Source organism: Otolemur garnettii, unplaced genomic scaffold, assembly GCF_000181295.1.
Source record: "Otolemur garnettii isolate 467f Iridium unplaced genomic scaffold, OtoGar3 scaffold00007, whole genome shotgun sequence".
In the NCBI taxonomy this organism is placed as follows: Eukaryota; Metazoa; Chordata; class Mammalia; order Primates; family Galagidae; genus Otolemur; species Otolemur garnettii.
The window spans coordinates 25877555-25888649 of NW_003852402.1; the positions used below are offsets into that span (position 1 = coordinate 25877555).

Here is an 11095-nt window from a genome sequence, read left to right on the forward strand (position 1 = left end):
CACAGCAACCTCAAACTCTTGGGCTTAAGCGATTCTCTTGCTTCAGCCTCCCAAGTAGCTGGGACTCCAGGCACCCGCCACAATGCCCAGCTTTTTAAAATTTTTTGATTGTAGTTGTCATTGTTGTTTGGCAGGCCCGGGCTGGATTTGAATCCACCAGCTCCGGTATATGTGGCTGGCGCCCTACCTGCTGAGCTACAGGCACCGAGCTCTACCTGGATTTCTATAAGATTTAAGAAGTAATACATTCATTTTTGAATGTACACAATGGTTAGACTTCTATAATGCGGGAAAAATGTTAAATGCTTTTATAAAAACCAATTTTCTTTTAAAAATAAGTTAAAAGCAAAGGAGATAGTCTAGAAGCTTAATTTTTTTCTGTTTCATATCAATAGTTAAAATTAGGTAATAGTGACCAAAAACAAAAAGTCACTAGATGATGACACCAACTAAATTTCAGACAACGTTGAGTTTACAAATAGTAACTGTGTTTTTAATGCCTCCATGTGAGAATTCTTACATGTGAAGTCTTCATCATAATCATGCCTCAGGTTTTGCACTTTTCTTAATCTTGGGATAATTTTAGCAAATTATTCTCAGCCTACTAATGTCTATGTTTCATTCACTTTTTGCAAAATGCTGATCATCTCACTTTTATATATTGATAAGCTTTGATTTCTTTTCCTTCCAGGGGCTCCTTATGATGTTAACAGATCATTTCCAGTCATTCCTCCTCAAAGGAGGTAATGGCTGGTACATTGCCAGGCATCTTGCTGAGAGCAGCGTCAGACCATTTGCGCTCAGCCCTGTTCTCTGTTGTCAGAGAAAGAGCCTCCCAAATTTTTGGCAGACATTTTAATTCCATTTTATTTTGAAATTTGCTTGTGCACATTCACCAGATGGCCAGGGGGGGTGCGTCAAAGGTAACTGCAGTGATATTCAGCAGTGGGGTATGTCGCATGTTTTTTAGGATGAGTTCAGAGACTTAATTGTCTGACTTCATAAGAAGATAGCTCTGAGGGCCATTCCAGAAAGAGTCACAAAACTGCCTTGAACGGTGGACAAGATGCTGCCATCAGTGCAAAGCTTCTCAAGGGGAGTACCCTGAAGGTGACTGGAGTGCTATTCAGCAATGCCATCTGTGGCACTTTTTCTAGGATGAGTTTGCAAACTTAATTGTCCAACCTCATATAGCACTTCATATAATACTTTATGTGTGTGATGCTTTTGTTTTATTTTAGGTCAATGTGAGGGTACAAACAACCAGGTCACAATTTTTGTATTGATTAGGTAGTATCTCTCTTTTTTTTTTTTTTTTTTTTTTGAGACAGAGGCTATGTTGCTCTCTGTAGAGTGCTGCGGTGCCACAGCTCACAGCAACCTCAAACTTTTGGGCTTAAGCGATTTTCTTGCCTCAGCCTCCCAAGTAGCTGGGACTACAGGTGCCCACCACAACAAATGGCTATTTTTTGGTTGTTGTCATTGTTTGGCAGGCCAGGAGGGGATTCCAACCCACCAGCTCCCGTGTATGTGGCTGGTGCCCTAGGCCCTGAGCTACAGGGACCGAGCTGGTAGTGTCTCTTTTATAGCTGTGTCCTGCACCCGAAAGGTGTACCACACACTCCCACCTTGTTCCCTTTAAGTGGGAGCACCACAATCTCCCCTCCTCCCCTTCCTCATTCATTTCCTCTCCACTCAAGTTGAAAAGAATTAAGTTTTTCTCCTATATGGGGATGTAATAGGTCATCTACTGGCTTCATAATAAAATTGAGAACATTGGACACTAGTTTTTCCTTTCTTGTGATACTTTACTTTGAAGAATGTGTTTCAACTCCATCCAGGTTAATACAAAATTTGTAAAGTCACCCTTTGGTTTTCACAGCTGAGTGGTATTTCATGGTATATATACCACAACTGTATGTGTGGTGTTTTGATAAGAGTTTACAATGTACAACAATCAAATCAGGGTAATCAGGGTATCCATCACTTTGAGCATTTGTCATTTCTTTCTGTTAGGAATATTTCAATTCCACTCTATTATTTTTAAGTACATGCACAACAAGTTATTGTTAGCTATAGTCCCCCTATTGTCCTTCCAATACTAAATCTTGTTTGTTCTATCTAACCATATTTTTGTACCCATTAACCATCCCCACTTTAATCCCCCACCCACCACTGTCCTTCCCAATTTCTGGTAACCAGCATGCTACTTTCCATCTCCATGAGATCAATTTTTAAAAATGTTTTAGCTCCCATTTATGAATGAGAACATGCAAAATTTGTCTTTCTGTGCCTGGCTTCTTTTACTTCACATAATGTACTTCAGTTTAATCCCATTTTAGTCTAAAATTTGCTTGTACGCATTCACCAGATGGTGAGGGGGAGTGCTTCAAAGGTGATAGTCAGCAATGAGGTAGGTAGCACTTTTTCCAGGAGGAGTTCGGAAACGTAATTGAAGACAGCGCTGATGGCCATTCTGGAGAAAGAGTCCCAAAACTGCTTTCAAGGGTGGCATCAGGGCAAAGCTTCATGTTTTTGCAAATGACGGGATTGCATTCTTTTGTGTGGCTGAATAATATTCCACTGTGTCTGTGTACCCCATTTTCTTTATCTCTTTACCCAGGGTTGAACTTGGGTCGATTCTGTACTCTGACTACTGGCAGTGCAAGTGTCTCTTCAACGCACTGATTGCCTTTGTTTTGGATACGTGCCTAGCAGTGGGATTGCTGGGTCCTACGGTAGTTCTATTTTTTTAAGCTTTTTGAGGACCCTCTCTATTGTTCTCCCCAGTGACTGTACTGACCTACACTCCCATCTGGTCACTTTCAAGCATAAATGAGACTAGATACATTCCTTCACAGCTGCTTGGTCTGGTCCAGTCTGAGAGAGAGCTCTTTCTTCATTTAGGATCCACTCCACCCATCCTGATTTGAGCGCTAAATCACGCTGGTCAGACTGAGGCGCCAAACGACTTTGGGTTGACATCACTGCTGGGCACGTGCAGCCTCCATTTCTTTGTCTGTATTTCAGTAACATTTATAAAAACACAAAAAAGGAGAGCTCAGCTAGCTGAGGTGACGAGGGTCCTATGTGGGGGTTCCAGGCAATAAAAGTTGGTGCTTATAGTGGGGAAGGTTGATCTTAGGGTATGACATCTAGAAGGACACAGGAGGACAGGGACAGGACTCGGGTCCAGGGAAAAAGCAGGATCCTGCTCCAGGATCAGGGCAGGGTTGAGGGTATGTGGGGTGAGTATTCTCTCGGAGGCAAAGAGGCACAGAGAGGGGGAGTAGTCTGTGTGGTCTTAAGGCATATGGGAGTCCTTGAGTGATTCTGGAAAGCTATGGTCGTGAGGAGGCAGAGGTCCTTGGTTGTTAATATAAAACACACTATTTTAAATTTAAAGCGTGTATTTATTTCTCAGCCAACACCTAATCTCATCTTGGCTTTTGTCCAGTGGCTTTCAAACTTCTGCACTGAGATCCCCAGAGAGAAATAAGTCTTACATTGCAACCCATGACATACATCTATGCATTCTCAACTCAAATCCACGTTCCACCGAACCCTTTGATTGGTATTATATGGGAGACCCTCTCAGACTCGCCTTGCCTTTCCTTGCAATCCCTTTGTTTTACTTGTCTGGCATTTCTTGTTTTCTTTTCTTTTCTTTTCTTTTTTTTTTTTCTTCGGGCTAGTCAAGAAAAGCAGTGAGAATGGAAGAGTTTGTAACTGATTGTGATCAATTAGCTGTAAACCCCAATGCACTGAGCCCAGTCTTTTCTTAACATTTCTAGAGCTGCAGATTGTGGCCCACCAAAATCATGAGTTCTAGTGAATTGCAACCTGCATATTGAAACCACATTTTCTTTCCAGTCAGAAGTTCAGTGGCCGCTCAGGGCTGCAGAGCTCCTTCTAACGGCTGTGGCTGCCCCTGCACCAGCGCCTTGCCCATCACAGCCCCAGCTTTGCTATTCCACCTTCTCCCTCCTCTTGTCCCTTTCCCCTCACTTGTACCAGCCAGCCCCTCTCAGCTCATCCTCCCTTTTCCTCCTACTTGCTCTCAGTTTTGGACAGATGATCCAAAAAAGCATTTTCCCCAATACTGGGAGCATATCTAGAAAGCATCTCACCAGCGGCGAGATGACTTCAGGGACACACAGATGAACACCTTACTCTTTTCACAGTTACATCTTCCTTTTGATTCACAAGTGATGCTGAGTTTCTCTTTAGAATAATTTAAACTAATTATGTTACAGGAAGACAAGGCCCAATGGAGAGAAAGAGCACCCAAACACCATGTTTATAAGAGGAAGGGCTTGATTTACCGGCCGAAAGCTTATGGCATAGAATTCCAAATAGCCGCGCTCCCCGACTGGCTTGGTCTTTCCTTTTTTTATCCACAGTCAAAAAGTTCCACCCCACAGGTACCCTTCTCATTGGCCAGTTTGAATCAAGCAGGAGATGCTATTCCAGCCCCTACAGAACTATAGGATTTTACTTGGAAATTCCCAAATGCCAGAAAGTTAAGTTTGCAAATTCCCAAGAACTGAGTCACCATGAAGAGCACCCCGCAGGTGTATCCTTGTGGTGTCCTGGAGAAGACCTATTCTCCTAGACCTCACCCTTCTCGAGTATCCTCTCTCAATTACAACTAAACTTTACCAAGCATTTGCTGCGTGTCAGGCACTATTTTAAGAACTTCACGTGCATGAGCTTATTTAGTCCCCATGACACTCCCATAAAGGAGTTACTATTATTATCACTATTATACAGATGACAAAAACTGGGGCACGGGGAGGTTAACTTGCTCAACATCGCTCAGCTAGTAAGCAGGCAGTGATTTTCAATCAGTGGGCCGTGAGAGGATCTTAAGTGTGCCATGAACATTTTTAAAGATCATTAATTAAATTATTTTCCAAAGGAGTTCAAAATACAGTAAGTATATTCTTTATTTTCACTCTTTTTTTCTTTTTTGATCAAGATAAGTTAAGTGTGCTGGGAAGGTCTAACTAGAGGTTCAAGTGTGCTGTGAAATAAAAAGAGGTTAAAGAAACACTGAAGTAAAGAACCAGGCAGTCCAGCTCCTCCCACGAAAGTCTACTCTAGAAACAGCTTGAATTCAAATTCTAGTTCTACCACTTTCTAGAGGTGTGACGGCAAGTTATTTAATCTTCCTGGGTCTCCGTTTCTGTATCTCTGCCTCAGTTTCCTCACTGAACCTAACACACTATCAATTTGGGTAATCACGATGAAAGATTTAAAGGTATAAATTTAGCCATAACTTGCACGCTTTCTTATCAATTATGTACCCTGCTAACAGAGAATGTTAAAATATAAAAAAAAATGAACATCATAGAATCAATGAAATACACTCCTACCACCTACCTCACACCATTGACAAGGAGGGTAAATGAATCAAGCATTTATTTTGGTGGCTGGCACACAAGCTGTCCTTAATAGATGTTGGCTATTCTGGCTGTTAACATAGTTGTGCCTGTTTAAGGCAAGGAACAGAAGCACAGAGAGATTAAATTCTCAGGCTGTCCTGGTAGCAAGCTGCTGCCCCCAGGTCCAGTTGCCTTGCTCTGCATTGGCGAGGCCTGGCTTGCTCTGGGCACCAGATCAGGGTGCTTCCTCCTTGCTTGTGCTGCCTTCATCAAGAACTACGGGGCTGATTTGCTTGAAGATCTCCCAGTATTTGCCTTTCCTGTTTCGAAAGAGTCCTGAAGGTCATAGCCTCGAACCACATTCCTCGCATTCCCAGGGGAGTGTCTAGACTTTCTGACTCAAGGCAAATTACCAAATGCATAAATGCCCATTCCACTTAATGACTTGACTTCCACTTTTCACAGACACTCGGATGTGACCAGAAATAGCCCCGACCCTGCAATCTTTCATAGAGCTGAGATAAATTAAGTGGGCAGTGCTGCTCCGTAATTCCCCTCCTGGGCACTTACTGTTGATGCACGGCCCTCCCCTCTTTCCTGCTAGAACAGATGCTTGAAAAAAAAACATCGTTTGACTGTGAAAAAGGAAAAATCGCCAAAACGTGGATTTCCATTCCCGAGCTTCCATTCTTGGGGCTGCTGCTGCTATTTCCCCCCTTAAACACACATACCCCTGCATGTATGCTCGTGCACGTATCCCTGTACTCCCCATCCTCACATGAATATTGCATGCGTGTGGGTTTTCTGCCTTGTATTTTTAATATCTTTACTCCGTAACTATGGCTTTGAGGTCATTATTTCTCATTTTCTTAATGTATACCAAAAGTAGCATTTGCACCTCAGGCTGGCAATAGGTTCCTTGGGAGGCAATCCAGAAAGGACAGATTTGGTAATAGGTAGATGACAAAGCTGCAGGACACTTGCTTAATCTATGGTGTCTTTGGCAGGCTGCCCTAGATGGAACTCTGTCCTCTGGGAACGCAGACATTGGATGTAGTAAGCGATGACTTACACACGAAAGGACAAAAGCTTTGTTGTAGAGAGAGCACTAGGTCTTAGGTGATAACTTAGTGCCTTAGATTCTTGCATTAGAACAAAGGTTAAATCTGACACTATTAATTGCAGGGTTTCCAGATAATTATTTACTCTTTTACCCCGTAAGGACTGATTATATTCCCAGAGAAAAGCTCCCTGGGGTGAGCTTTTCTTAACTTGTCATCGCCTTCTATCCTTGGGGACAGCACAAAAGTAAGGCACAGTGCAGTTCCCACCAGACATTTATTTCCTCCCGCCTTCTCATCAAGATGACAAGTGCTTGAGCGCACGTTGAGAGCGAGGATTGTCCTCTAGAGGGAGCTCTAGAGGGAGAGATGAACACATAACCCTGAAAGCTCAATGCTCAGTATTGTCTGTAGCTTCCTGTGAGTTCTGAATTTTATTTGTTTTTATTTTTTTTCTTATAGTTCTCAGATATTAGATTTCTTCAGCAGATCTCAGGTCAAAGTGAAGAAATGTCAGTCATCATGTACAATGAGTTCTGAATTTTAATACTTTAAAGAAAGAAACCATGACCCTTTCTGGGGACCCTGATTCTTTTCTCTGGGGCTGAATTGTCTCCTGGCAGCTGTGTTGCAGCTGGCCTCCCTCCGCTGTTGACCAGCCACAGGGAACCTCAGGAGGGGACATACTTTTTCCTTGGCTCTGTCCTCCAAATTGCGACACAGGCCCTCTAGCTCTTAGAACAAGTGTCTGTTCTTAGAGTGGCAGGTGGTGGCTGGCACCCGTCTGCCCAACAAATGACCTCTCTGAGGTCACAGTGAGCTTGCTCCCCAGTAGCGGGAATTAATAGCCTTCTCCACTTCTGGGAGGAGAAGCCCAAAGCTCTCTCCCAAGTCCAAGAAGGAAGGCATGATATTTTTTCCCAAGGAAAAAAGAGCATTACATTGCCTTATAGATGCAAATCTAGAAGGGTCCCCCAAAGGGGCTTTCCAATCCAAGGGGCAACTTTAACTCTCCACCTACAAAGACATTTTTCTTCTCAATTTTTTTTACTGTGGTAAAATACATACAACATAAAACCATTTTAACCATTGAAAATGATCTAGGTCAGGAGGATTCAATACATTGATAATGCTGAGCAACCATCACCTCCATCATCTCCCTACCTCTTTTCATCTAGTGAAAGTGAAACTCTATACCTATTAAACCACTCCCCATCCCCTCTCCCTCCACCCCCTGGCAACCACCGTTCTGCTTTCTGTCTCCGCGGTTCTGACAAAATGTATCTTTTTGTGACTGGCTTATTTCACTTAGCATAATGTCCTCATATGTTGTAGCCTGTGTCAGAATGTCCTTTCTTAAGACAGAATGACACTCCATTGTGTGTATATGTTCGTCTGTCAATGGATACTTGCCAAAGATACCTTTTTCATGGAATTTTTTTCTAGTTTCAGAATTCTGAAGATCCATTCTACTTCAGGAAATCCCATTCTACATATGTGTTTTGAAATAATTGAATACCTCCTTAAAATTTACACTTTTTACTTAATATATTGTCTGCATATTTCCTTATCATCCAGTATTTTTCTGTTACCTGATTTTCATGGATTGTTTAGTGTCTCACTATGATGTACCAGACAGAACAGGGTGAGTTTAGCTGTTACAACAAACATGCTAAAGGTCTCAGTGATATGAAACAACAATTTTTAGTTTCTTATTCACTCTCTGTACCTACTGCAGATCAACTAGGGCTCTGTTCTATATTATTCTCACTTCAAGACCTGGGCAGAAGAAAAAGAGGAAAAAATTATACACTGGTGATTGAAGTTTCTGCCTGGATGCCACATTGTATTTCCTTTCACATTTCTTTGGCTAACGCCAATCACATGACCTCACTTAACATAAAGTGGGAAAAATGTAATCCTACCATGTGTCCAGGAGGAAGAAAATATTTGGTGCACAACATTAATTATTATTATATATGGATATAATATAATAAAACAAATTTCCTGGTTTTGGACATGTAAGTTTTTTCCATTTTTTCCTTAAGCTGAATAATCTTACAGATGCATATTTCTTTAAGATGTCAAAAGGCCTACAAAAAATTTCAGGTGTTAAAAATCCTCAAAGAAAGAATAGGAAAAACACTGGAAGATATTGGCCTGGGGAAAGACTTTATGAAGAAGACTGCCATGGCAATAGCAATAATAAACAAATGGGATTTAATTTAATGAAACTGAAAGCTTCTGTACAGCCAAGCAGACAACAACCAAAGCAAATAGACAACCTACCCAATGGGAAAGGATATTTGCATATTTTGAATCAGACAAAAGCTTAATAACTAGGATCTATACAGAACTTAAATTAATCCACAAGAAAAAAACCAACAATCCCGTACATCAATGGAGAAGAGAGATGAACAGAACCTTCCCTACAGATGAATGGCTAGCAAACACATGAAAAAATGCTCATCATCCCTAATTATTAGAGAAATGCAAATTAAAACCACCCTGAGATATCACCTAACCCCAGCCAGAATGGCCATTTCACAAATCTTAAAACTGCAGATGCTGGCATGGATATGGAGAGAAAGGAACACTTTTATACAGCTGGTGGGACTGCAAATTAATACAACCTTTTTGGAAGGAAGTATGGAGAAACCTCAAAGAACTCAACCTAGACCTCCCATTTGATCCTGCAATCCCATTACTGGGCATCTATCCAGAAGGAAAAAAAAAAACTTTTATTATAAAGACACTTGTACTAGACTGTTTATCGCAGCTCAATTTACAATTGCTAAAATATGGAAACAGCCTAAATGCCCTTCAACCCAGGAATGGACTGGCAAGCTGTGGTATATGTATATCATGGAATACTATTCAGCCATTAAAAAAATGGAGATTTTGCATTTGTATTAACCTGGATGGAAGTGGAACACATTATTCTTAGTGAAGCATCACAGGAATGAAAAAGTATGAATCCTATATATTCAACTTTGATATGAAGACAATTAATGACATGGTGGGGCATGGGGAAGGGGAGAGCAGACAGAGAAGGAGAGAGAGGGTGAGGAAAAGGAAGAGAAAAAAAGAAGAAAATAATGACTAATTCTCACATAAATTGGATTTAATTTTGACCAAAGTATAATACTTAAACATTCATTTTTAATTCAATTTGTTAATATGTTGTTTCAGGTATTGCATCCTCACTTATAAATGAAATATGTTTGTAATTTCCTCTGTATAATTTTTTCCAATCTTAGTATCAGGTGTATCCAGATGAAGTAGAATGATTTTGAAGTATTTCTTCTTTTTCTATTGTCTATAAGATTTGGCATGATCTGTTTTCTGAAACTATCTTTTATTTTTATTTATAAATATTAGTTGTCTATTTTTTGAGACTTTGGGAAAAAAATAATAAGAAGTTAACTGCTGACTCCATACTGAACCTCAGAGTCAAAGCATTCTATAATAGACATACTCTTATTTGACAATGTGAATGTTACTTTTTTTGCATTATTATTATTATTATTAGTGCTCAATATTTCATTGCAGCAATCATCTGATTTCTTTTCTGAATGTATTTATCTTCATTCGTTCTTTACAAGGTTTTTGTTTCTAGTCCTTTTGTGAAGGCAAAAACTGGAAACCAAATAAACACATGTATACGTAAAAAAAAAATTTCAGGTGTTAGTGAAGCTAGCCATTTATGCTGAGTTGGTGCAAATCTTAAACAAATTATAAGACTCAAGCAGTAATATAGATTTGAATCTTGGCATCCAGCATTGTTCCAGATATCAATAATCCAAAGTAAAAAGGCAATAGAAGTCAAAATATCTAAATTCGCTTCCTAGATTGCCTAAAATCTGTTTATCTAGTATTTTGTTGTTGTTGTTAGTAATGAATCTCCCTTACATTTTATAAGAAGATTCCCAGCATTATCAGGTCTAGCTAAAAACTACCAGTTTGCAAATTATTCATCACTTGTTGCTCCTAATGTTGAATCTATGCATTCAAGGCTTTGGATGACTAAGTGAGCACATGTGGTTTGAGGTCCTATTTCTTCATCTTTTCCAGAGATCTCACATGAAAACTTACTCAGACACCCAGGTACGTATTACTTCTCGCTTTGAATAAGTCCATATACAGCTGACCATACCCTCCACATCCAGTGATGGTGAACTCATGTTAACAAATAACGGGGTTATAGCCAACATTAGCTATAGTAGCCAAGGGGTTGGCTACTGTCCAAGGTAAATCAAGATGCCAAGAAGGTAAGAATATAAAACATCTTAACAAAATCAAATTCTTAGCAAAGTATCACAGGAATGGAAGAAAAAATATCCAATGTACACAGCCCTTCTATGAAACTAATATATACTTCTCAAATGAAAGAAACAACTTAATTCTAGCCCAAGAATATGGAGAGGGGGTGGGGAAGGGGAGGGGAGAAGGGTGGCTGGGTGGTGGGAGGGTGACCGGAAAGATCTCCTATATTTCTGTCTAACAAGGGTACAAGTGAACTTTTCTAGAACTAGAATGTAAATGTTTTGACACAAGGACTATGCAAATGACATGAAATTTATGTGAACCATCTTGATGAAAGTATTTCAAAATGTATATGAAAACACTACACTGTACCACATGTTT

The 11095-nt window shown here is 40.3% G+C and overlaps 1 non-coding gene across 1 annotated transcript; it reads right to left on the bottom strand.

Annotated features, from left to right (window-relative positions):
* Positions 1 to 6911: 6911 nt before the first annotated feature.
* On the bottom strand, positions 6912 to 6976 carry LOC111723054. Its single transcript, XR_002771680.1, has one exon. It is a non-coding gene; the product is annotated as a small nucleolar RNA SNORD37 (small nucleolar RNA).
* Positions 6977 to 11095: the final 4119 nt, after the last annotated feature.